At 47.7% G+C, this 21,905-nt stretch overlaps 3 long non-coding RNA genes across 3 annotated transcripts; 2 read left to right on the top strand and 1 right to left on the bottom strand.

Annotated features, from left to right (window-relative positions):
- The first annotated feature begins 527 nt into the window (after positions 1 to 527).
- Positions 528 to 2,309, top strand: LOC117067596. The gene is made up of 2 exons (XR_004430798.1): positions 528 to 654; positions 1,782 to 2,309. It is a non-coding gene; the product is annotated as an uncharacterized LOC117067596 (long non-coding RNA).
- LOC117067599 lies at positions 1,744 to 21,059 on the bottom strand. Its single transcript, XR_004430800.1, has 4 exons — positions 21,007 to 21,059; positions 16,324 to 16,584; positions 7,289 to 7,429; positions 1,744 to 1,879 (listed from the first exon to the last, which is right to left on the bottom strand). It is a non-coding gene; the product is annotated as an uncharacterized LOC117067599 (long non-coding RNA).
- Positions 8,873 to 14,820, top strand: LOC117067598. Its single transcript, XR_004430799.1, has 3 exons — positions 8,873 to 9,390; positions 10,300 to 10,391; positions 14,135 to 14,820. It is a non-coding gene; the product is annotated as an uncharacterized LOC117067598 (long non-coding RNA).
- Positions 21,060 to 21,905: the final 846 nt, after the last annotated feature.

Raw genomic sequence — 21,905 nt, 5'->3', positions numbered from 1 at the left:
ACTACAGGCGCCCGCCACCTCGCCCAGCTAGTTTTTTGTATTTTTTAGTAGAGACGGGGTTTCACCGTGTTAGCCAGGATGGTCTCGATCTCTTGACCTCGTGATCCGCCCGTCTCGGCCTCCCAAAGTGCTGGGATTACAGGCTTGAGCCACCGCGCCCGGCCTGTGCGGGAAGATTAACACTTGCAGATCTGTGGGAAATCACGGGCCTGGGGCCGAGCGTCCTGAATTCCAGTCCCCTACTTCCCAGGGTGGGCTGTGCTGCCTTGGTCAAGGCTCGGGACTCAGTTTCCCTATCCGTGACCGTGAGAGTTCTGACTCCCAGCCAGGCCCTCAGCTGGACAGCAGGGCCGCAGCCGCTCTCTGTCCCTCCCTCTTCTCCGGCCCGGGTCGTGGCGGTGGCGGCCCGGGAAGCCCCAGCGGGCTCCGGCGCCCCCTGCCGGCCGAGAAGGGCCATGCCGCGCCTGCGCCCGCGCGCCTAGAGGCGCTGGGAGGAGACCTGGGAGGGCGCAGGCCGCCGCCCCGGCCGGGCCACGCTAGGGGCACGATGATGTCAGCAGGGGCAAGGAAATGAGTCATCACTCCCCGGGACTGTGGGGCGGTCCGGGGCGAGTGTGGAGACGCGGCCACAGGAACCCAGGACAATGGCGGGAAGTAAGAGGAATGTGGGCTTGGCTGCAGCCGCGCGCCCCTGACCCCTGTAGGCTGGGGCGCAGGGCGGGCCCCGAGGGGTCGGACGGCGGCCAGAACTCAGGCGGGGTCGGATTGGGACTGGGCGGCTGGAAGAGGATGGGGACGCAGCCAAGCCCAGGGTGCCCGGCCTGAACAACAACCCGGGCCTTCTTTCTCACTAGGGCTGTTTCCAAAACCTCAGCGGACCCCGTCCTCGGCAGTTCTTTCACTTCCCTTAAACTCTACTGAACCTTGGAATAATCCCGGGGGCTGATTAAAACCCGGATCCCCCGGCCCCATCCCGGAGATTCTGATTCAATAGGCCGAAACTGGGCCTCCATGAATTTGCATTTTTTATTCTTTTTGATTGAGATGGGGTCTAACTATGTTGCCCAGGCTGGTCTCAAACTCCTAGACTCAAGCAATCCTCCCACCTCAACCCCGCAACGTGCTGGGATTACAGGCATGAGCCAGGATCCCAGCCAGAATTTGCATTTTTAACAAACTCCTAGTCGGGGGTGCTGGGCCAGGGTCCTCAGACCACTCTTTGAATAGTGCCACCTTAGAACAAAGTCCAGCTGCTTCGCGAGCCTAGGACCGTCCTCTGTCATGTGGTTCCTCCAGTCTCACCTGTCCCCACCTCCTACCCCTCATCAGTGTATTAGCAAGACCCAACTATCTGCATGTTGCGGTTCTCTCTGTGTGTTTGCACAGGCTATTTCCTTCGAGTGAAATGCCTTCTCACTACACTGCTGCTCAAACTGTCTGACTTCTACCTGCCCTTTAAAATCTTGTCCATGGATGTGTCAAAGAGTATAATCAACAGAGTGAAAAAAGGAACCTATAGAATGGTAGAAAATATTTTCCAATCATAGATCTGATAAGGAATCAATATCCACAGTGTATAAAGAACTACAACTAGACCACAAAAAAATCAATCCTGACTCAAAAATGGGCAAGGACTTGAATAGACATTTATCCAAAGAAAATAAACAAGTGGCCAATAAGCACTTGGGAAGATGTTCAACATTACTAATCGTTAGGGAAATGCAAATCAAAACTGTAGTGAGGCCCCCACCATCCTGACTCTCTCTCCTTCCTTCCTTTAGAGGATGTTGCCTTCCGGATCAACTTCAAGCCTACTCAGGGAGCTGCTCAGCTTCCTCGAGGGCCTGGAGTAGATGGCTTCCATCTTCTCTTTTGCCACCTGTGGAGGTTTTTAAAAGCAAACAGAAATTCAAGTGAATTGTCCTCCTACAGTTACTGACGAAACTATTACAGCTACTTCTGATTATCCATTCAGGTTAAATCAGGCATCATTTCAGTCACCTCCAGGTTTGAATGTGTATGGTATAAATTGGAAAGTCAAGTCCTCCTAGGAGATGACTCTTCTGTACAATCCTATTAAATTTGCCGTCTCTGTCTTCCTGTACTGCATTGCTGTACTGTTTTATGTTGGTTATAGGAACCCTATATCAGGGCAGTCCTAAACGTCCCATGATTGGCTTTGTCATTACTCTTGTTGTCATCTTTTGCGATTGGCGAGCACTTCAAAAGCTTGCTTGGGCGAAAGCTCTTGCAGATATTAAAATAACTACTGGTCAAAATATTGTTCAGGAACTTCTGCTTGTAAGAAATCATGATGATGTGTTATTTTGGCTCTGTGACCAGCACGGGATTCCTAAATGTATCTGTGATCTTTGTCTTTCTGAATATGATACTTTGGAGGGGAAATGCTTGGTGTGTGTACAAGTATGAGGAGGCCAACTTACACAATTCATGAAATACTTCTGCTCCTCATAGCCAAGGAGGTATTCCACCTCCTGCTGGAATGTAATTAAAGGGAGAAATACACTGTATGAAATATATGTCTATATCATGACTCGTTGCCAACATCTTAAGGCACATTATTTGTTTTCAATAAAAGTAATGTGTTTTTTTTTTTAAGCCACACAATGAGATATCACCTCACATCCATCAGAATCGCTACTGTAAAACAAAAACAGAAAATAACAAGTGTGGACAAGAATGCGAAGAAATTGAAACCCTTGTGCAGTTGGAGGGAATGTAAAATGGTCCAGCCACTGTGGAAAACAGTGTCTTCATCTGTTTCCTGTTGTTATAACTGAACACCTGAGACTGGGTAAATTATAAAGAAAATAATTTATTTCTTACAGTTCTGGAGGCTGGGAAGTCCTAGGTCAAGGGACTGCATCTGCTTGGCCTTTGGGGAAGGTCTCATGTCATAACATGGCAGAAGGCATCACGTGGGAAAGGGGTGCACTGAGAGCCAAACTGCCTTTGATAACAAACCCAGGCTGGGCACAGCGGCTCACGCCTGTAATCCCAGCACTTTGGGGGGCGTCAAGGCCTGCAGATCTCTGAGGCCAGGAGTTCGAGACCATCCTGGCCAACGTGGTGAAACCTTGTCTCTACTAAAAATACAAAAATTAGACAGGGGTGGTGGCAGGTGCCTGTAATCTCAGCTACTTGGGAGGCTGAGGAAGGAGGATCATTTGAACCCTGGAGGCAGAGACTGCAGTGAGCCAAGACTGTGCCACTGCACTCCAGCCTGGGTGACAGAGTAAGACTCTGTCTCAAATAATATAATATAATATAATATAATATAATATAATATAATAATATAATATGGCACAAAGAATACTAAACAGACCTCTGTACTTGCCCACACAGGTTTAACAAATGTCAACAGTTTGCCATATTTGCTTTCTATTTCTCTTTTTTGGAAAAAAACAAACCAAAAAAAACCCCCAAAACTCTGATAAATCTAAAGCCCTCCCATTTTCCTTTGTATAGGTAACCAGTGTCTCAAGTTAGTGTAGATTCTTCTTGACCATATATATACACATACATACATTTACTACAGAGGTATATACATATATAAAATACGGGGACCCAGGAAGCGATCCTCCTGCCCCAGCCTCTGAAGTAGCTGAGATTACAGGTATAATCTACTACGCCTGGCTAATTTTTGTATTTTTAGTAGAGATGGAGTTTCACCATGTTGGCCAGGCTAGTCTCGAATTCCTGGGCTCAAGTGACCCATGCACCTCAGCTTCCCAAAGTGTTGGGATTACATACACACATATAACACATACATTAACAATATATATACATATATACTATCATACTGTGTAAATCTCTTTGAAATTTGCTTTTTCACTCATTTTTTTGAGATTTACCCATGTTAGTACATTGTAGATCGGATTCGTTAATTTAAAATGCTCTATAGTTTCCCATTGTTTGAATAAAACTATTTATTTATTTGTTCCCTTCCTAATGGACTGTTGGTTGTTTCCATTTTTGTTATTACACAGCACTGCAGTGAAAATTCTTGTATCGATGTGTGGGCGTTTTTTCCTTTTGAGACAGGGTATTGCTCTGTCACCCAGGCTGGAGTGCATTGGCACAATCACAGCTCACTGAAGCCTCAACATCCTAGGTTCAAGCAATCCTCCCACCTCAGCCTCCCAAGTAGCTGAGACTAAGGCGCATGCGACCATACCCAGCTAAATCTTAATTTTTTTGTAGAGACGGGTCTTGCCATGTTGACCAGGAGGATGGTCTCAAACTCCTGGGCTTAAGTGATCCACCCGCCTCAGCCTCCGGAAGTGCTGGGATTACAGGCGTGAGCTACCGCGCGGGCCTATTTTGCTAGGCATATGGTTGCTAGATCACAGTGCATGCACATCTTCGACTTTTAGTAGCTATCGCCAAATTTCCCAAAATTGATCTGAAACCAGTGGGGCGCGTCAGCAATGCTCCTAGCGGTCACACACCAGGCCGGGCTGTGACAGCCCGAGGGCTGGGCCCCAACCCCACTTCGAGATCCGAGCCGGGGCAACGGGAGCGGGCACCTCCAAGCCTGCAAGGACAAGGCGAGCAACTTCCTCGTCCCCCAAAAGTGCAGAGAGGCCCGGGTCCACAGTCCGGACTTGGGCGGCTTCTGCCGCTCCTGGGAGGGTGAAGCTGCTGCCGCTCTCTGCGCCCGCCTGCTACGTGGAGCATGATGCCCGGGCCGCACCCCTCGCGGCCTGGGGCGGGGGCTCCTGGTCCTCGCAGGGCTGGGGCCGGGTCTGGGTTTGGGGCAGGGGCATCGTCTCTGCGAACCTACCCCCGTGGCCGCGGCACTCAGGAGTGGCCCGGAGTTCCCCTCGCCCGGTTCGTGGCACGGCCCGGGGCGGGGCGCCTCCGGAGCGGATCGTGGGCCCGGGCCCAGCCTTCGAGAGTGTCAGGCCCGCGGTCACCCGGATGCGGGGCGGACCCCAGGGACGCGGCCCAGGGCGGCCCTACGCAGAGCCTCCTCCGGAGGCGCAGGAACTCCGCACCCTTGGTAGGGTAGGCGCCGCTCTCCCTTCCGGCGCTGGGCCCCGGAATGAGGCCCCAGCTTCGCCTCCTCCCAGCGGTCTCCCGGCAGCAGCAGCGGGCGAGAGCGGCGACGCGGGGCCAGGGTCCTGAGCCCCGGAGGCTCGGGCCTGGGGGCACGTCCCGCCCGGCCGCGCGAGGGTGAGAGCGGCGCAGTCGGTTGCCTCCGGGACGCGAGCACAGTGTACCCACCGTCACCACTGCTGCTCCGGCAGCCGCTCCTGCCACCGCCGCCCGCGCCCCAGCGCTGCAGACGGCCCGCCGCTGCCATAAGTATATTAAATTAATATGTTAATATTAACACTACAGGTAGCCTCAAATTGGTTCATATCAGGTTTTGTCACAAAGTGAGTTTAAACCAGTACGGGCCCGGTGGCTCACGCCTGTCATCCCGGCACTTTGGGAGGCCCAGGCGGGCAGATCACCTGAGGTCGGGAGTTCGAGACCAGCCTGGCCAACATAGCAAACCCCTTCTCCACTAAAAATACAAAAATTAGCCAGGTGTGGTGGAGGTTGCCAGGAGACTGAGGCAAGATAATCTCTTGAACCCGGGAGGTAGAGAATGCAGTGAGCCGAGATCTCGCCACTGCACTCCAGCTGGGCAACAGAGCGAGACTCGTCTCAAAAATAAATAAATAAATAAATAAATACGGGAGTTTAAACCAAATTTAGGGGAGCAAACTTAGTTTTCAGAGTTTTTCTATTTTGGAATTGCAAATAAAGGATTTTAAGCTTCTACCAATTTATATTCCCACCAGCCACTTATGACTTCTCATTTCCCCATATCTTTGCCAATATGGTGTTATTAGGCTTTTTAATTTTTGCCAATCTGATGAGTGTGAAATGAAGTCTTTATTTTGATTTGAATTATCATAATTACTAGTGAGGTTGAGCATTTTTCATTTGTTTATGACAATTCCGGTTTCCTCTTCTGTGAATTTCCTGTTTCTCTTACATTGTTCTTCTCTTATTGATGTATTCTGGACACAAACAAGTTGTAATGAATTGCCAATATCTTGCCTTTTCATATTTATGGTTTCATCATAAAGAAGTTTAAAATTTCAAGGTGGTCAAATTCATTAACATTTTCCTTTATAAATTATGTCCTTCTTATCTTATTTAAGAAACTCACCCCCCTTCAAGTTCATGGTTGTATTTGCTTGCAAATTTTTTTTAAGTTTTAAAGTTTGGCTTTTTATATTTAGTTTTAAAAAATATATCCGGAGTCTGTCTTTGTGTGTGATGTGAGGAAGGAATCTAGTTTTACATTTCGCATCTGTTAGACAGCTGTTCTGGTATCATGTACAAATTGGTGTCTTCTTTTCCCTCTGATGTGTAGTAAAACCGCCTCTGTCACAGTCCAAGTTCCCATCAATATGTGGCCCATCTCTGGATCCTCTGTTCAGCCCCATGGTCTCTTTGTCTGTCTTGCTAATAATTCTTTATTATGGTAGGACAAGCCCCTCCCATCTTATTTCTCACTTTCTTCTTCAATAGTGTCCTAGGTGGTCTTGACCCCCTAGTCCTTTATTATATAAATTTTTTAAAAACTTGTCTATTTCCATAGAAAAACTAGTTGGACTTTTTTTTTTTTTTTGAGACAGAGTCTTCCTCTGTCGCCCAGGCTGGAGTGCAATGGCGTGATCTCAGCTCACTGCAACCTCTGCCTCCTAGGTTCAAGCAATTCTCCTGCCTCAGCCTCCCAAGTAACTGGGATTACAGGCATGTACCACCACGCCCAGCTAATTTTTGTATTTTTAGTATAGATAGGGTTTTGCCATGTTGGCCCACCTGGCTGGTCTCAAACCCCTGACCTCAGGTGATCCGCCTGCCTCAGCCTCCCAAAGTGCTGCGATTACAGGTATGAGCCACCGCGCCTGGTCAGGATTTTTTTTTTTAAAACAAACTCTCAGATCACAAAAAACTGGTTGGATTTTGATGAGTATTGTCTTTGGGTCACAATTTCCCTGTTAATAAGGAGGGATGAAAATACTTATTTTATTTTTTGACACATAGTCTGGCCCTGTCACCCAGGCTGGAACGCAGTGGTGAAATAATGGCTCACTGCAGCCTCAACCTCCTGGGCTCAAGCAATCCTCCCACCTCAGCCTCCTAAGTAGCTGGGACCACAGGCATGTGCCACTATGCCTGGCTAATTTTTGTATTTTTTGTTGTGACAGTGTTTCGCCCAGGCTGGCCTCAAACTCTTGAGCCCAAGCGATCCACCTACCTCAGCCTCCCACAGTGCTGGGATTATAAGCATGAGCCACCGTACCCGGCCTGAAAATACTTTTTCTTTTCCCTCAAAGGAGAGAGGGCAGTCAGTCACACCCCACTTATTCTGAGGTTACATTTCAACAAACTCCAAAGTCTGGAAAACAAGAGAAAATAAGAATAAGGTCAAAACAGCCTCTGATAAGCTCTAGACACCTCAGAGCCTATGTGCTAAATCACACCCACTTTTGTCACAAGTGGTCTTCTCAAGCCTCCCTCAGAACCTGTTTACGTTAGTCACTGTTCTAGGAAACTTGATGGTCTGATTTCCCAGCCTACAGCAGATTTAAGGCAGCTCCAACTTAGAAGAAACATGGAGGAAAACATGCTGATAACTAACATCTGACAGAGATAGGAAAGTCCAACTACTTATCAAAACCAGCTGCAGGAACATGAGAGGGCAGCAGACCAGGGCTGCTCACTTCTGAAACCTTTGGAGGCCCCACTGCACATATGATGGACAGAAGGCAGCTCTGTTCCACACAGTCATTCAGGAGCCAGGAGTTAACCCCTCCTTGTGGGTTCCGGGGCTGCTCTGGCTGTGGACATTCTAGGCAGAGTGGGAAGGTACAGTGAAGACGTTCAAGTCCAGCAATTCCTCCTAGGCAAGTGACGGGGAAGATGCACCCACTTACTGCAATTTCATCCCATTGCTGAGAGGTTGGCACTAGGCCCTACCCAGCTGCCCAAGGACTGCGAGATGTAGTCTTTGCTGGGCATATAAGGCCTTCTAGAGCATCGTAGTGATACAGGAGTTAAGAAGAAATTTCTGGCTGGACATGGTGGCTCATGCCTGTAATCCCAACACTTTGGGAGGTCAAGGAGGGTGGATCACAAGGTCAAGAGATCGAGACCATCCTGGCCAATATGGTGAAACCCTGTCTCTACTAAAAATACAAAAGTAGCTGGGCATGGTGGCGCGTGCCTGTAGTTCCAGCTACTTGGGAGGCTGAGGCAAGAGAATCGCTTGAACCCAGGAGGCGGAGGTTGCAGTGAGCCAAGATCGCACCAATGCACTCCAGCCTGACAACAGAGCGAGACTCTGTCTCAAAAAATAAAATAAAATAGAATAAAAATAAAAGAAATTTCTTAGGCAGATAATGAGGGCAAGGATGTCCTCAGTAAGGTTTTCTTTTTAATCAAAAGCAGCCCCCAAAGCATTTCTTTTTCTAACAAAGAGCAGCCTGTAAAATCGAGCTGCAGACGTAGATAAGCAAGCTGGAAACTTGCACGGGTGAATGCTGGCAGCTGTGCCGACAGGAAAATGCTACCTGGGGGCGAAAATGTCATGTTCAACTTTTCTTCCCTTTTCTTTGTCAACCACATGTACAGTAAGGAACAGACAACATGGCGCCGGCCAGATAGAGACCCCATCTGTATAATAAAAGATTAGGGTGGAATGACCAGCTTTTTCACGTACTATGCAAACGTCACACCTGGCCCAACCAATCGCTCAGGCCCTATGTAAATCAGACACCACCTTCTCAATTACGTCTGTAAGACCCCGCCCTGCCCCCCGCCCCGTGCTTTTCACCACAAAACCGGAAGATCCACTCGGAAGCCTCTCTCTCTGCAGGAAAGAAAGCTCTTCTCTTCTCTTTCTTTCGCCTGTTTAACCTCCACTCTTAAACTCATTTCTTGTGTGTCCGTGTCTTCAATTTCCCTGGCGTGAGACAAGAAACCTCGGGTATTTGCCCCAGATAGTGACGCCGCTTCAGCAGGACCTCAGCTTTGACTCTGAGATGGGAGCCATTGGAGAGCTCTGAGTCCAGCCGTGACCTGATGTGATTTGTAAATGATCCCTCAGGTTGCTGTGTTGAGAAGGCGGAGAGGGTGCAGTTGGGGGCAGGGGCAAAAACAGGGATCCCCCCCCCCCCCCGTTGGGATGACCTGCTCTCTGAAGCTTTCCTGGCCCCTCCTCCCCTCAGGTGGAGCTGACCTCTTCCTGTTCTCTAGGCTTCCACATTTCCCGTAATTTAAACACTGACCGTTTACTTGTCTGTCTTCCTCTAGGTCAATATATCCACAACACCTGACCCAGAACAGGTGCTTGGCAAAGTATGTTTCCAGCATGTTCGATACAATTGAAATTACAGCTAGAACCCAGTGTGCTTGTCAATGATCTTTTTTAAAAATTTATTTATTTTTTACAGACAGGGTCTTGTTTTGTTACCAGGCTGGTACAGTGGTGCCATCATAGCTCATTGTAACCTTGAACCCTCTTGAGGCTCAAGAGATCCTCCTGCCTCAGCCTCCCTAGTAACTAGGACTACAGACCATGCCACTATGCAGAGCAAATTTTAAAATCTTTTGTAGAGACAGGGTTTCGCTATATTTCCCAAGCTGGTCTAGACACCCTGGCATCAAGCAGCCCTCCCGCCGTGGCTTCCCAAAGTGCTGGGATTATGGGCATGTGCCACCATGCCTGGCCAGGGATCCTTAACTGCAGGAAACAGAAACCAACTCTGGTTGTCTTTAAATAAAAAAGAAAACTTGGGAGATGCCCAGAACCCACAGGAAGGTTGGAGAACTAGGTCTGGACAAAGAACAGGAAGCAGCAGAGAGGTTCTTGGCAGTCAGGCTGTATGGCTGTGGTGAAGAAGTCAACTGCCTCTCCCACCTTGGTTCAAAGTCCTAGGAAGTGCTCTGACTGGAAGGGCTGAGGTCAGGTGTCGACGCTTTGGTCTCACTGGGGCAGGGAGAGGAAGAACTGGGGCAGGGAAAACCTTCAGAGACCCCTTTGGCTTCCATGATAGGAGGGCAAGGCTCCCTGATTTTGTGTCTCACCAAGACTGTGCTGGCAGGAGGCAGGCAATGGGAAGCAAGAGCAGAGAGCTGTGAGGGGGCCCAGTGCCAGCAAATGTCCATGACAATTTCCCAGGGCTGGAAAAGCACAGAGGCACGAGCTGGGAACTGGGAACTGGGCACTGTACAGGAGATGAGTCTTCCTTGTCTTTACATCCCCAGGGCTTAGCACAGCACCTAGTACTCAGATGCTCATCTGATACTTATCCCATGAGTGCATGGATGGAGGGATGAGCTACAAAAACCCAAGGGCTGTGAGTATTCCTTCCTTCCTTCCTTCCTTCCTTCCTTCCTTCCTTCCTTCCTTCCTTCTTTCCAAGCCAGAGTCTTTCCATGTAACCCAGCCTGGAGTGCAGTAGCATGATCCTGGCTCACTGCAACCTCTGCCTCCTGGGCTCAAACAATCCTCCCACCTCAGCCTCCTGGGTAGCTGTGACTACAGGCACATACCACCATGCTCAGCTAATTTTTTTTTTTTTTTTTTAATTTTTAGTAGAGGCAGGGTCTCACGGTATTGCCCAGGCTGAACATTTCTAGACACATTGATTTTATGAATCAAAAGGGGATGAGATGGCAGCAGCCTCAATGAAGAGATGATTGCAAAAAAGAAAAAAAGACTTACCTCAGGGGACAAATTGTAGCACTGTTTCCAAAGGCCCCATTCATCTAGCTCTGAGAAGGATTAACATTTATTTAAATAAATTGGCCCCATGCAGTTTGGGCTGATTATGTTGGACACACTGGAGGGACTGGGCAGCGGGAGGTGGGCCAGCCTCCAGATTCTCTCAGGAAGCCATGGATCTGGCCCTGACATCCCATCCAGGAGTGGGCTCCAGCAGTCTGGGGAAGAACCAAGCTGGACGTTTTGACTACACGTGCCAAGAAGCCAGCATCTTCCAAGGAAATCCGCTGGGCTGGGCACCAAGGAGTGTCACAATCCATGCATAGTGAGTTGAGGGGTTGGCCTTAGAACCTGCCTGGAGGTCATACAGCCCAGAGGTTTCCAAATGTGCTCTTGGAGCCTGTGAAGTCACAGAATCATCACAGGTGCATCCAGAAGTGAAAATAAGGAGGCAACCCCTGAGCTCCTCATCCCAGTTGCCTTCGACCAGAGCAGCAACACACTTTCAGGTTTTTCAAGGGAGATTCTTTTGAATAAAGAGTTCTGTGGGCCAGGTGCACATGTAATCCCAGTACACTGGGGAGGCCAAGGTGGGAGGATCACTTGAGAACGGTCTGGGCAACACAGGAAGACCCTGTCTCGAAAGAAGAGAAAGAGAGAGAGAGAAAGAGAGAGAGAGAGAGAGAGAGAGAGAGAGACAGAGAAAAGAGTTCTGTGTAAAAAAAAAAAAAAAGTTTGGGATCTACTTCAGTGTTTTCAGGAATATAGATGGGAAGGACACAGAATTACTAGTTATATGACCTTATTAAGCCTTGGTTTCCCCACCTATAAAATGTGGATAACATCAGAGGATTGTAGGCTGGTGCGGTGGCTCATGCCTGTAATCCCAGCACTTTGGGAGGGTGAGGCAGGCAGATCACCTAAGGTTGGGAGTTTGAGACCAGTCTGACCAACATGGAGAAACCCCATCTCTACTAAAAATACAAAATTAGTCGGGCATGGTGGGTGGCGCGTGCCTGTAATCCCAGCTACTTGGGAGGCTGAGGCAGGAGAATAGCTTGAACCCAGGAGGCAGAGGTTGCGGTGAGCCAAGATCACCCCACTGCACTCCAGCCTGGGCAACAAGAGTGAAACTCCATCTAAAAAAACAAAAACACTCAGAGGATTGTGGTGAGATTAAATGGGATAATGTATGTGGCAAGACATTATTTTGAGACACTCATCGATGTTCGTTTTTCTCCCTGTATTTTCCCATTTCCTTTCCCGCGTTCAAGCAGCATTGGGGGCAGGGGCAGAGTAAGGAGTACCCTAAAACTCTTTCTTAAAGGCCTGAACCCTTAGGGAACTGAGCTGTGTCTAGAATTGAGAAAAAGTGAAGAGAAGATTCGTGCAAATGCTCAAGGCACCTTGGCTAGAAGTAGAGGGGAGACTAGACCCCACACTCCTCCAGAACCAGTAGGGTCTTCCGTCCCAGAAAGGAATGACAGATGGCAAGAGATCTGTGGCCCTGGAGCAGTTCTCGGGGAGGTAGTGAGATCCTCCAGGCTGACCACGTTGAAGTAACAAGAAAACATTGGCCCTGAAGGGGCTCTGGGAGTGCAGCAAGGACAGCGTCAGAGTGATGGATGGTTTTCTGAGGACCAAATCCTACCATGTGATGTTGCACAAAGACCTCAAAACTAGAACATAAATCCTGGAAGAAATTACATATTTAGGTCAGGTGGGGTGGTAATCCTAGTGGCATCTGAGGCAGGTGGATTGTTTGGGCCTAGGAGTTTGAGACCAGCCTGAGCAAGATGGTGAAACCCCATCTCTACTAAAAATACAAAAATTAGCTGGGTACAGTGGCATGAACCTGTCGTCCCAGCTACTCGGGAGGCTGAGGCTGGAGAAATGCTTGAACCCTGGAGATGGAGGTTGCAGTGAGCCGAAATGGAACCACTGCACTCCAGCCTGGGCGACAGAGTGAGATCCTGTCTCCAAAAAAGAAAGAAAGAAAGAAGTTACATATTTTTCCCCACCAGCCTAATGGCAAAGGAACTCCGAATCAGAAATGGGGCACAGGTACAGAAAAACAAGAAAGTTGTTCTGCTTGCCCACTGGAGCTGTCCAGGCACTAAGCGAAGGCCTGCCATGTGTGTCTAAGGCCTGGAGCCAGCCCAGAGGCTGCACCTGCATCACTCAGCCCTCTCCCTGCTCGTCTCTGGGCCTCTTCAGTCCAATGCTTCCTCCTTCCCAGGCCCCATCTGTTCTGCAGTTTTCTCTCAACCTGGCTTCCTGGGAAGGGCTGCAGCCATGTTTGAGGAGCCCAGTAAAACACCCCCAAGGGCTGTTGCCTTCTTCCTCCGGGCTAACTGAATTCTTGCAGGGGCTTAGAAGAGGTGGGTGGGAGGACAGGGCAGGCTGATCTGGAGAGTCTGGCTTCCTGGGCCCCAGCCCAGCCCTCGGCAGAGCAATGTGACCTGATCCCACACTTGGCCAAGGCAGCTGCAGACATTTGCAAAGTGACAAAAGGAGAGGAGGGACCTAAGAAGAAAACAGCATTTGCACAGCACATGGAAGTGCCTGGAAATGTTTTCTGGACACATTATTCTTCTCTAGGGTGATTTTCAAGGCCAACCAAGCCTGGAGACTAAAGCTTCCAGAGGTGACTCACTGGCCCAATGTGGCCACAGCGGCTTCCTCTCTGCAGTGTGTGTGTGAGTGAAACCGCCTTTGCAAAGATTGTAACATTGAGAAAATTATGGCAGTGAAAGAGATCTAATCTAACCCACCCCCATCTTGCATCTGCCTTAATCATTCCTGGGCTTAGGCTAAGCTAACTTTGGGAGACATTTAGATTATCGTTTATTTATTTGTTTGTTTGTTTATTTATTTAGAGGCAGGGTCTATTTATTTATTTATTTATTTAGAGGTAGGGTCTCTCTCTGTTGCCCAGGCTGGGGTCCAGTGGTGCGATCTCAGCTCACTGCAACCTCTGCCTCCCAGGTTCAAGTGATTCTCATGCCTCAGCCTCCCAAGTAGCTGAGACAGGTCCATGCCACTACACTCAGCTAATTTTATTGCATTTTTAGTAGAGATGGGGTTTGCCCTGTTGCCCAGGCTGGTCTCGAATTCCTGGCCTCAAGTGATCCACCCATCTTGGCCTCCAAGTGTGATGGGATTACAGGCATGAACTACAGCACCCTGCCAAGGTTATAGTTTAAATTATACTAGGCCTTCCCCAAAAGTCAACTGCCTTTTAAAGCTGATGAAGGGCCATTAGACTAGGGGGAGAAGAGGAACCTGATTTCTGATAAGGCGTAGCCATTATTCCAGAGGGATCCTGCAGATAACATCACTATTGTAGACTGACCTTTTGAGATATCTTTTCAGATATTTTTTGCATGTCTGACACCCATGGCTCCACCTGGACCTGAAGGCTCCTGTGACCCCACCCAGGAGTGACTCAGTTCAAGACAACAGCTTTGACCCCCCCGCCCCCCGCCGTTTCATCTCCACTCCAACCAATCAGCAGCAAGCACCCATTGCCTGGCCACCCCCACCCCTTACCCAAACTGCTTTTGAGCCTTGGAGGAGATTGATTTGAGTGATAACTCCGTCTCCTGTGTGGTGTGGCTGGCTACAAGTCAATTAAATTCTTTCCTTACTGCTATGGCATGTTCTTTATTTGTGCAGCAGGAAGGAAGAACCTATCGGTTACATAAGCATGTGTGTATGAGTATATGTATGTATTGTGTGTGTGAATGTATGTGTGTGTATAGTATGTGTTTGTCTACGTGTGTATAGGAACGTGTGTGTGTGTGTGTGTGTGTGTGTCCATTTCAGGACAGGGGCTCTCCCTAGATCTTTAGAGCCGGTAGGATATCATTTAGCAATCCCCCAAATCCAATCACTCCTTTTTAGAGATGTTAAAACCAAGGCCCAAGGGACACGACCTGCCTGAAATCGCACCTTTCTCCAGTGACAAAGGAGGAAGTAGCCTGGGAGTCAGAAATGGTCTCACTTGCACCCCAACTCTTGGCCCTTCTTGCTTGGTAGAGGTCATTCTCTCTTGACAGCACAGCCGCTTGATGAAAATAGAGCAGTTAGCATGTCCAGCACTAGCCCGCTCTGGGCCAAGCCCTGTGCTCTGTACCTGCCCTAGGTTATGTCATTCAATGTACCCCTCACAGTGATCTCTCAAAATAGACATTTTGATGTACATTTCACAGAGGTGGAAACCGAAGCTGGCCGGGTGAGTTTAATTTCCCACAGCCTGCTTACTTGTTCTATTTATGTAGCCATGATTGACATTTTTGAGGACATACTATGTGCCAGGCACTGTTCTAAGCACTTGGTACATGTTAGCTTCTTTTGTCCTCATCATAGCAGGTACTATGACCACCCTATGTTACAAATGAGGTCCCTAAGGCACAAAGTCTAAGTAATTGCTCAAGGTAAATCAGAAAGTAGAGGTCAGAAATCTAAAGGCAGTGAGGGAGGGGACCAGTGAGACCAGAAGGGAGGAAAGCCCTAGAAGTCTGAGTTAACCGCAGTGGGCAACTGGGGCTCTGAGCCCCAGGCTCACGGATGTGAGCCTGGGTCAAACACACTTCGAGGGTATTCAGCTGAGGGACTGTGAGTAGCCCCGTTTTTCTAAGAAACGGTTAATTATTTTTTCTCTCTTCTTTTCTCGTTCCCCTGTTCCCCAGTTTCCCACTTCCTACTCATTCCTTTAGACATGCAAATATAACCTTTTACCTCATCTTTCAGCAGATGTTCCCTACAGGGCAAGTTTATTTAACTTGGTGCTCCAAGCTGGATCTCTGCTAGAGAGTTACCAGTTGATTTGCAAACCAAAGCCTGCCCCTCAGGGAACTCTTATCCGCCACCGGGTTGCCTCAGAACTTCCACTTACCCAGAGGCTGCCTTGAGAGATAACAGCCAATTTCCATAAGACTCCCTCCCACCTGGGGATTTCTCAGCCCAGTCCTGCTCACGAAGGCTCTAGCAGTCACCAGTTCGACTGCCCAGTAGATAAGGTACCAGAGCTAACATGCAGACCTCCACTTGCTCACTTCTTCCCCTGCCTTTTAAAAGTGCCTGCTTTCTGCTCCAAAAGTAAAGCAGTATATTTAAAGGCGGGACACCTGTGCTCCTTCCCTTAAGCTAGCTTTGGACTAATTTATACCAGGCATTTATTTATTTATTTATTTACTTACTTACTTACTTACTTACATGAGACAGGATCTGGCTTTGTCACCCAGGCTGGAGTGCAGTAGCAGGATCTCGGCTCACTGCAACCTCTGCCTCCTGGGTTCAAGTGGTCCTCCCACCTCAGCCTCCCAAGTAGCTAAGACCACAGGTGGGGTTGGGTTACCTGGCTAATTTTTGCATTTTTCTGTAGAAACGGGTTTTCCCCATGTTGCCCAGGCAGATCTCGAACTCCTGAGCTCAAGCAATCTGCCACCCTCAGCCTCCCAAAGTGCTGGGATTACAGGCATGAGCCACGGCCTCCAGCCTAGGTAATACAGTGAGACCCCATCTCAAAAAAAAAAAAAAATTGGACTTCGCAAACTAACCTGCCATTCGGTTACAGGATGAGGAAGTGCCTTGGAACTGCCCCTATGTGAACGAGTGCTCGTTATCCAGGAAATGTCATTAGGCAGAGATGAAGGAAGCCACCTTCCTAAAGGTGCTGTCTGCAGGTGACTTCAGGTGGCCGAGGAGATACAGGCAGGGCAGCATTTGCTACCATGTATTAGCCCTGACACTTGGTTCTCAACAAATGCTTATTTTCTTCCCTTCTCTCTACAGAACATTTTCTTTGGACCCAGATATTCCTGGAAATCAATAAAGCTGGTTTTATTATGTGTATGGCAAAATGTCGTTTGCTTTTATACCACCATATGGTTTTCTTTCTTTTTTTTTTTTTTGAGACAGGGCCTCACTCTGTCACCCAGGCTGGAGTAGAGTGGCACAATCTAGGCTCACTGCAGCCTTGAACTGCTGGGCTCAAATGATCCTCCCACCTCTGCCTCCCGAGTAGCTGGGACTACAGACATGTGCCACCATACCTGGCTATTTTTTGTATTAAAAAAAAAAAATTGGAGGCCTGTCCTGGTGGCTCACACCTGTAATCCCAACACTTTGGGAGGCTGAGGTGGGCGGATTGCCTGAGGTCAGGAGTTCAAGACCAGCCTGGCCAACATGGTCAAACCCCATATCTACTAAAAATACAAAAATTAGCCAGGTGTGGTGGCGCATGCCTGTAATCCTGGCTACTCGGGAGGCTGAGGCAGGAGAATCGCCTGAACCTGGGAGGTGGAGGTTGCATGCAGTGAGCCGAGATTGCACCACTGCACTCCACACTCTAGCCTGGGCAATAGAGTAAGACTCCATCTAAAAAATAAAATAAAATAAAATAAAAATAATTTTTAAAAATAAATAGGATCTCACTATGTTGTCCAGGCTAGTTTTAAACTCCTGAGCTCAAGCAATCCACCTGCCTTGGCCTCCAAAGTGCTGGGATTAAAGGTGTGAGGCACCACGCCTGGCCCTGGCTAATTTTTGTATTTCTTGTAGAGACTAGGTTTTTGTCATGTTGCCCAGGCTGGTCTCAAACTCCTGGGCTCCAGCAGTCTGACCACCTCGGCCTCCCAAAGTGCTGGAATTACAGGCATTAGCCAGAAATGTTCATATGAAAAAATCTCACAAATGAGAAAATCTGCTTTATCAGGTTGCTACCTAATTATTACTTCCTCAACAAATGTTCCTAGCAGCACTATTCACAACAGTCAAAGGGTGGAAGTAACCCAAATGTCCATCAGTGGATGAATGGATAAACAAATTGTGGTCTGTCCATACAATGGAACATTATTTGGCCTTGAAAAGGAATGAAATATTCATGCTACCACATGAATGAACCTTGAAAACATTATGCTAAGTGAAAGAAACCAGGCACAGAAGGTCACATATTGTATGATTCCACCTATATGAAATATCCAGAATAGGCAAATCCACAGGAACAGAAAGCAGACTTGGTGGTGCCAGGCTGTAAGGAGAGAGGAATGCAGTGTGACTGTATAATGGGTGTGGCTCTCTTTTTGGGGGTGATGGAAACACTTTGGATCTAGATAGACGTGATGACTGCATATCATTATGAATATACTAAATGCAACTAGATTGTTCACTTTGTGATTTATTTATTTAGAGACAGAGCCTTGCTCTGTCACCCAGGCTGGAGTGCAGCCGCTCAATCTTGGCTCACTGCAACCTCCGCCTCCCGGGTTCTTTCTTTCTTTCTTTCTTTTTAGGCAGGGTCTTGTTCTGCCACCCAGTCTAGAACACAGTGGCATAATCATAGTTCACTGAGCGTCAACCTCCTGGGCTCAAGTGATCCTCCTGCCTCAGCCTCCCCAGTAACTGGTACTACAGGCATGCACCACCATGCCCGGCTAGTTTTTGTATTTTTAGTAGAGACGGGGTTTTGCCATGTTGGACCGGCTGGTCTTGAACTCCTGACCTCAAGTGATCCTCCTGCCTCAGCCTCCCAAAGTGCTGGGATGACTCATGAGCCACTGTGCCCAGCCTACATAACATTTTTTATTTAACGAAACTTCTACTGTCGAACACTTAAGTTGGCTTGTTTGAAACAGTAGATATTGTAGTCCATATCCTTGTAAAAAATATTTGAGCATATGGCAGATGATTTTCTTAGAAAAGCGTCCCAACGTGGACTTACCGCATGTCCTGATTAATCTCTGTGTCCCCAGATACTCTTTGCAGCCTCCCCTACCTTTCTCTGTGCCCTGGGAGACTGAGCCAGCCCTAAGCATTGAATCACTTACTTCCTCTGGCCATTTTGAATAAGGTTCAGCCATCAAGAGGCAACAGCAAGGGGGACAGGTGACAGGAGGGGAGGGGGTATGTATTTGTCCTGCTCCCTCCCTGCTTTGCTGTGGTTCTGGCAGTGGCTGCAGCCCTAAGCCTGTAACTTGGGTGCGGCCGACCCTCTGAACTGTCTGGGGTGCTAATGGAGTCCTGCTGTTGCACAAGCTTCAACCTCCCCTCTTGGTTCCCTTAACCCGGCCAATGTTTCTGTAAATAATAACTTCACTACAACATCTCTTCAAAATCCCAGCTGGCTAGGGAGATTAGAGGGTCTTTCTAGAACACCTGCTAATATTAACAAGTTCTCCTTTGCTGGCCATTTTTTTCAGTGTTCTTGGTTGTCCCCACTTGTCTGTGACCTTTAGATTCACTATGTAAAATTCCCCAAAAATATCATATTGGAATTTTTTTTTTTTTTTTTTTTTTTTTTTTTTTTTTTTTTGAGACGGAGTCTCGCGCTGTCACCCAGGCTGGAGTGCTGTGGCCGGATCTCAGCTCACTGCAAGCTCCGCCCCGGGTTCACGCCATTCTCCTGCCTCAGCCTCCCGAGTAGCTGGGACTACAGGCGCCGCCACCTCGCCCGGCTAGTTTTTTGTAGTTTTTAGTAGAGACGGGGTTTCACCGTGTTAGTCAGGATGGTCTCGATCTCCTGACCTCGTGATCCGCCCGTCTCGGCCTCCCAAAGTGCTAGGATTACAGGCTTGAGCCACCGCGCCCGGCCATATTGGAATTTTTATTATTAATACAATTGCACAAAACTGGCCATGTGCAGTGGCTCATACCTATAATCCCAGTACTTTGGGAGACCGAGGTGGGAGAATCGCTCGAGTACAAGAGTTTGAGACCAGGCCGGGCACAATGGCTCACGCCTTTAATCCTAGCACTTTGGGAGGCCGAGGTGGGCAGATTGGCTGAGCTCAGGAGTTTGAGACTAGCCTGGACAACATGGCAAAATTCTGTCTCTACTAAAAAACAAAAAATTAGTTGGGCATGGTGGCGCATACCTGTAATCCCAGCTACTCGGGAGGCTGAGGCATGAGAATTGCTTGAACTGGGGAGCTGGAGGTTGCAATGAGCCAAGATCACACCACTACACTCCAGCCTGGAGGACAGAGTGAGACTCTTTCCAGAAAAAATAATAATAATAATTTGAGACTAACGTGGGCAACACAGCAAGACACCATCTCTACAAAAAAATTAAAAATACATAAATTAGCTGGGCGTGGTGGCATGCACCTGTAGTCCTAGCTACTTGGGGGGCTGAGGTGGGAGGATCACAGGAGCTCAAGAGTTTGGGGTTACAGTGAGCCATGAGCACACCACTGCACTCCAGCCTGGAGAACATAGCAAGAGGCTGTCTCTAATTTTTTTAAAAATAAAAAAAAAATGCTACAAAAATAATCACACAAAACTTATATATTAATTTGGCCAGAACCGGCATCTTTCCATTCACAAGTGTCACATGCCTTTCCATGTGTGTAAACTTTATTTAAAACCTCTTAGTTAGGTTTTTGTTGTTTATAGGACATGCACATTTTGTGTCAAGCTTATATCTAGGTATTTTATTAATGACCATGAAAAAGTTCACTTTCAAGCATTAAAGAAATGCAAATTATGAGAGAACAATGAGATGGTATTTTTGCCTTTCAAATTGGGATGTAGTTTTACAAATAATACTCAACCTTAGAACGGTGTAGTTTAAAGGGCATTCTCACATGCTTCTGGGAGGATGTGCTTTAGTCTATGAACATTCTGGAGGAAGGTTTGACATTTTGTGTAACAAGAATTTAAAATGTTGGCCAGGAGTGGTGGCTCATGCCTGTAATTCCAGCACTTTCGGAGGCTGAGGCAAGACGACTGCTTGAGCCCAGGAGTTCAAAGCCAGCCTGGGCAACATAGCCAGACGGTGTCTCCATTAAAAATAAATAATAATAAATTTAAAGAAAGAATTTAAAATGTTTATGTCCTTTTAAATGAAATCTTTTCTCTCCAGTTTTCCTGTGCAGATGCTTCATTCAAGCCTGCTTTTAGTTGGAGCTTAAAAACAATGTGAATAAATGTCCTAAATCCATAATTAGTGGCCTAATATGATTTTTTTTTTTTTAAGAAGTCCATAGCCTTTGGCTTAATGTATAAGGTCAGGGTCCTGGCCAGAAATAGGTCCGAGCTTTTAGTTTATAATTAAGGTGATATTTCAAACCAGTGAGGAAATATTCTACTAAAAGAGAAAGGCTGAGCTGGGCATGGTGGCCCATGCCTGTAATCCCAGCACTTTGGGAGGCCGAGGCGGGTGGATCACTTGATGTGAGGAATTCAAGACCAGCCTGGTCAACGTGGTGAAAACCCATCTCTACTAAGAATGCAAAACTTACCTGGGCATGGTGGCACGCGTCTATAATCCCAGCTACTGGGAAGGCTGAGCCAGGAGAATCACTTGAACCTGAGAGGCCGAGGTTGCAGTGAGCAGAGATTGTGCCACTGCACTCCAGCCTGGGAGACAAAAGCAAGACTGTCTGAAAACAAACAAACAAACAAACAAACAAAAAAGAGAGAGAGAAAGGCTGAATAATGACATATGAAAAGTTGAGTATTCGGAAAAAAATAAGTTTAGATCTTTATCTTCCACTTTATATCAAAATTAGTCCCAGGTGGATTTAAAAGCTAAATGAAGGAGTAAGGGAAATGGAGGGAGGGAAGGGGAGAAGAGGAGGAGAAAAGAAAAAATATAGATCTGAAATGTCTGTATGATACTCAGATGGGAGCAGTTTTACAATTTAAAAAAAAAACAAAGGGAGAAAGAATACAGGAAAACATCAAGGCCGGGAGTAGTGGCTCAAGCCTGTAATCCCAGCACTTTGGGAGGCCCAAGGCAGGCAGGTTGCTTGAGCCCAGGAGTTCAAGACCAGCCTGGGCAACATAGCGACACCTCCTCTCTACAAGTTACAAAAATTAGCCGAGCGTAGTGGTGTGCACCTATGGTTCCAGCTACTAGGGAGGCTAACTAAGGTGGGAGGATGGCTTGAGCTGGGAGGCGGAGGTTGCAGGGAGCCAAGATCATGCCACTGTACTCCAGCCTGGGTGACAGAGTGAAACTCCGCCTCAAAAATAAAAAAAGAAAGGAAAAGTAAAACATCAAAAGGTCATCCCACATCAAAACGTCGTGTGGTGTATCAAATATCACCAAAAAAACAAAATCAGACGGTAAAATACTAAGCTTAGAAAAATATTTGCAACACATTTGACAGAACTGATATTTTTTAACTGCTTCTGT

The sequence above is a fragment of the Trachypithecus francoisi genome, unplaced genomic scaffold, assembly GCF_009764315.1.
Source record: "Trachypithecus francoisi isolate TF-2019V2 unplaced genomic scaffold, Tfra_2.0 Lachesis_group20, whole genome shotgun sequence".
Classification (NCBI taxonomy): Eukaryota; Metazoa; Chordata; class Mammalia; order Primates; family Cercopithecidae; genus Trachypithecus; species Trachypithecus francoisi.
The sequence above is the reverse complement of the archived record's forward strand: the minus strand, read 5'-3'. Positions and strand labels throughout refer to the sequence as shown.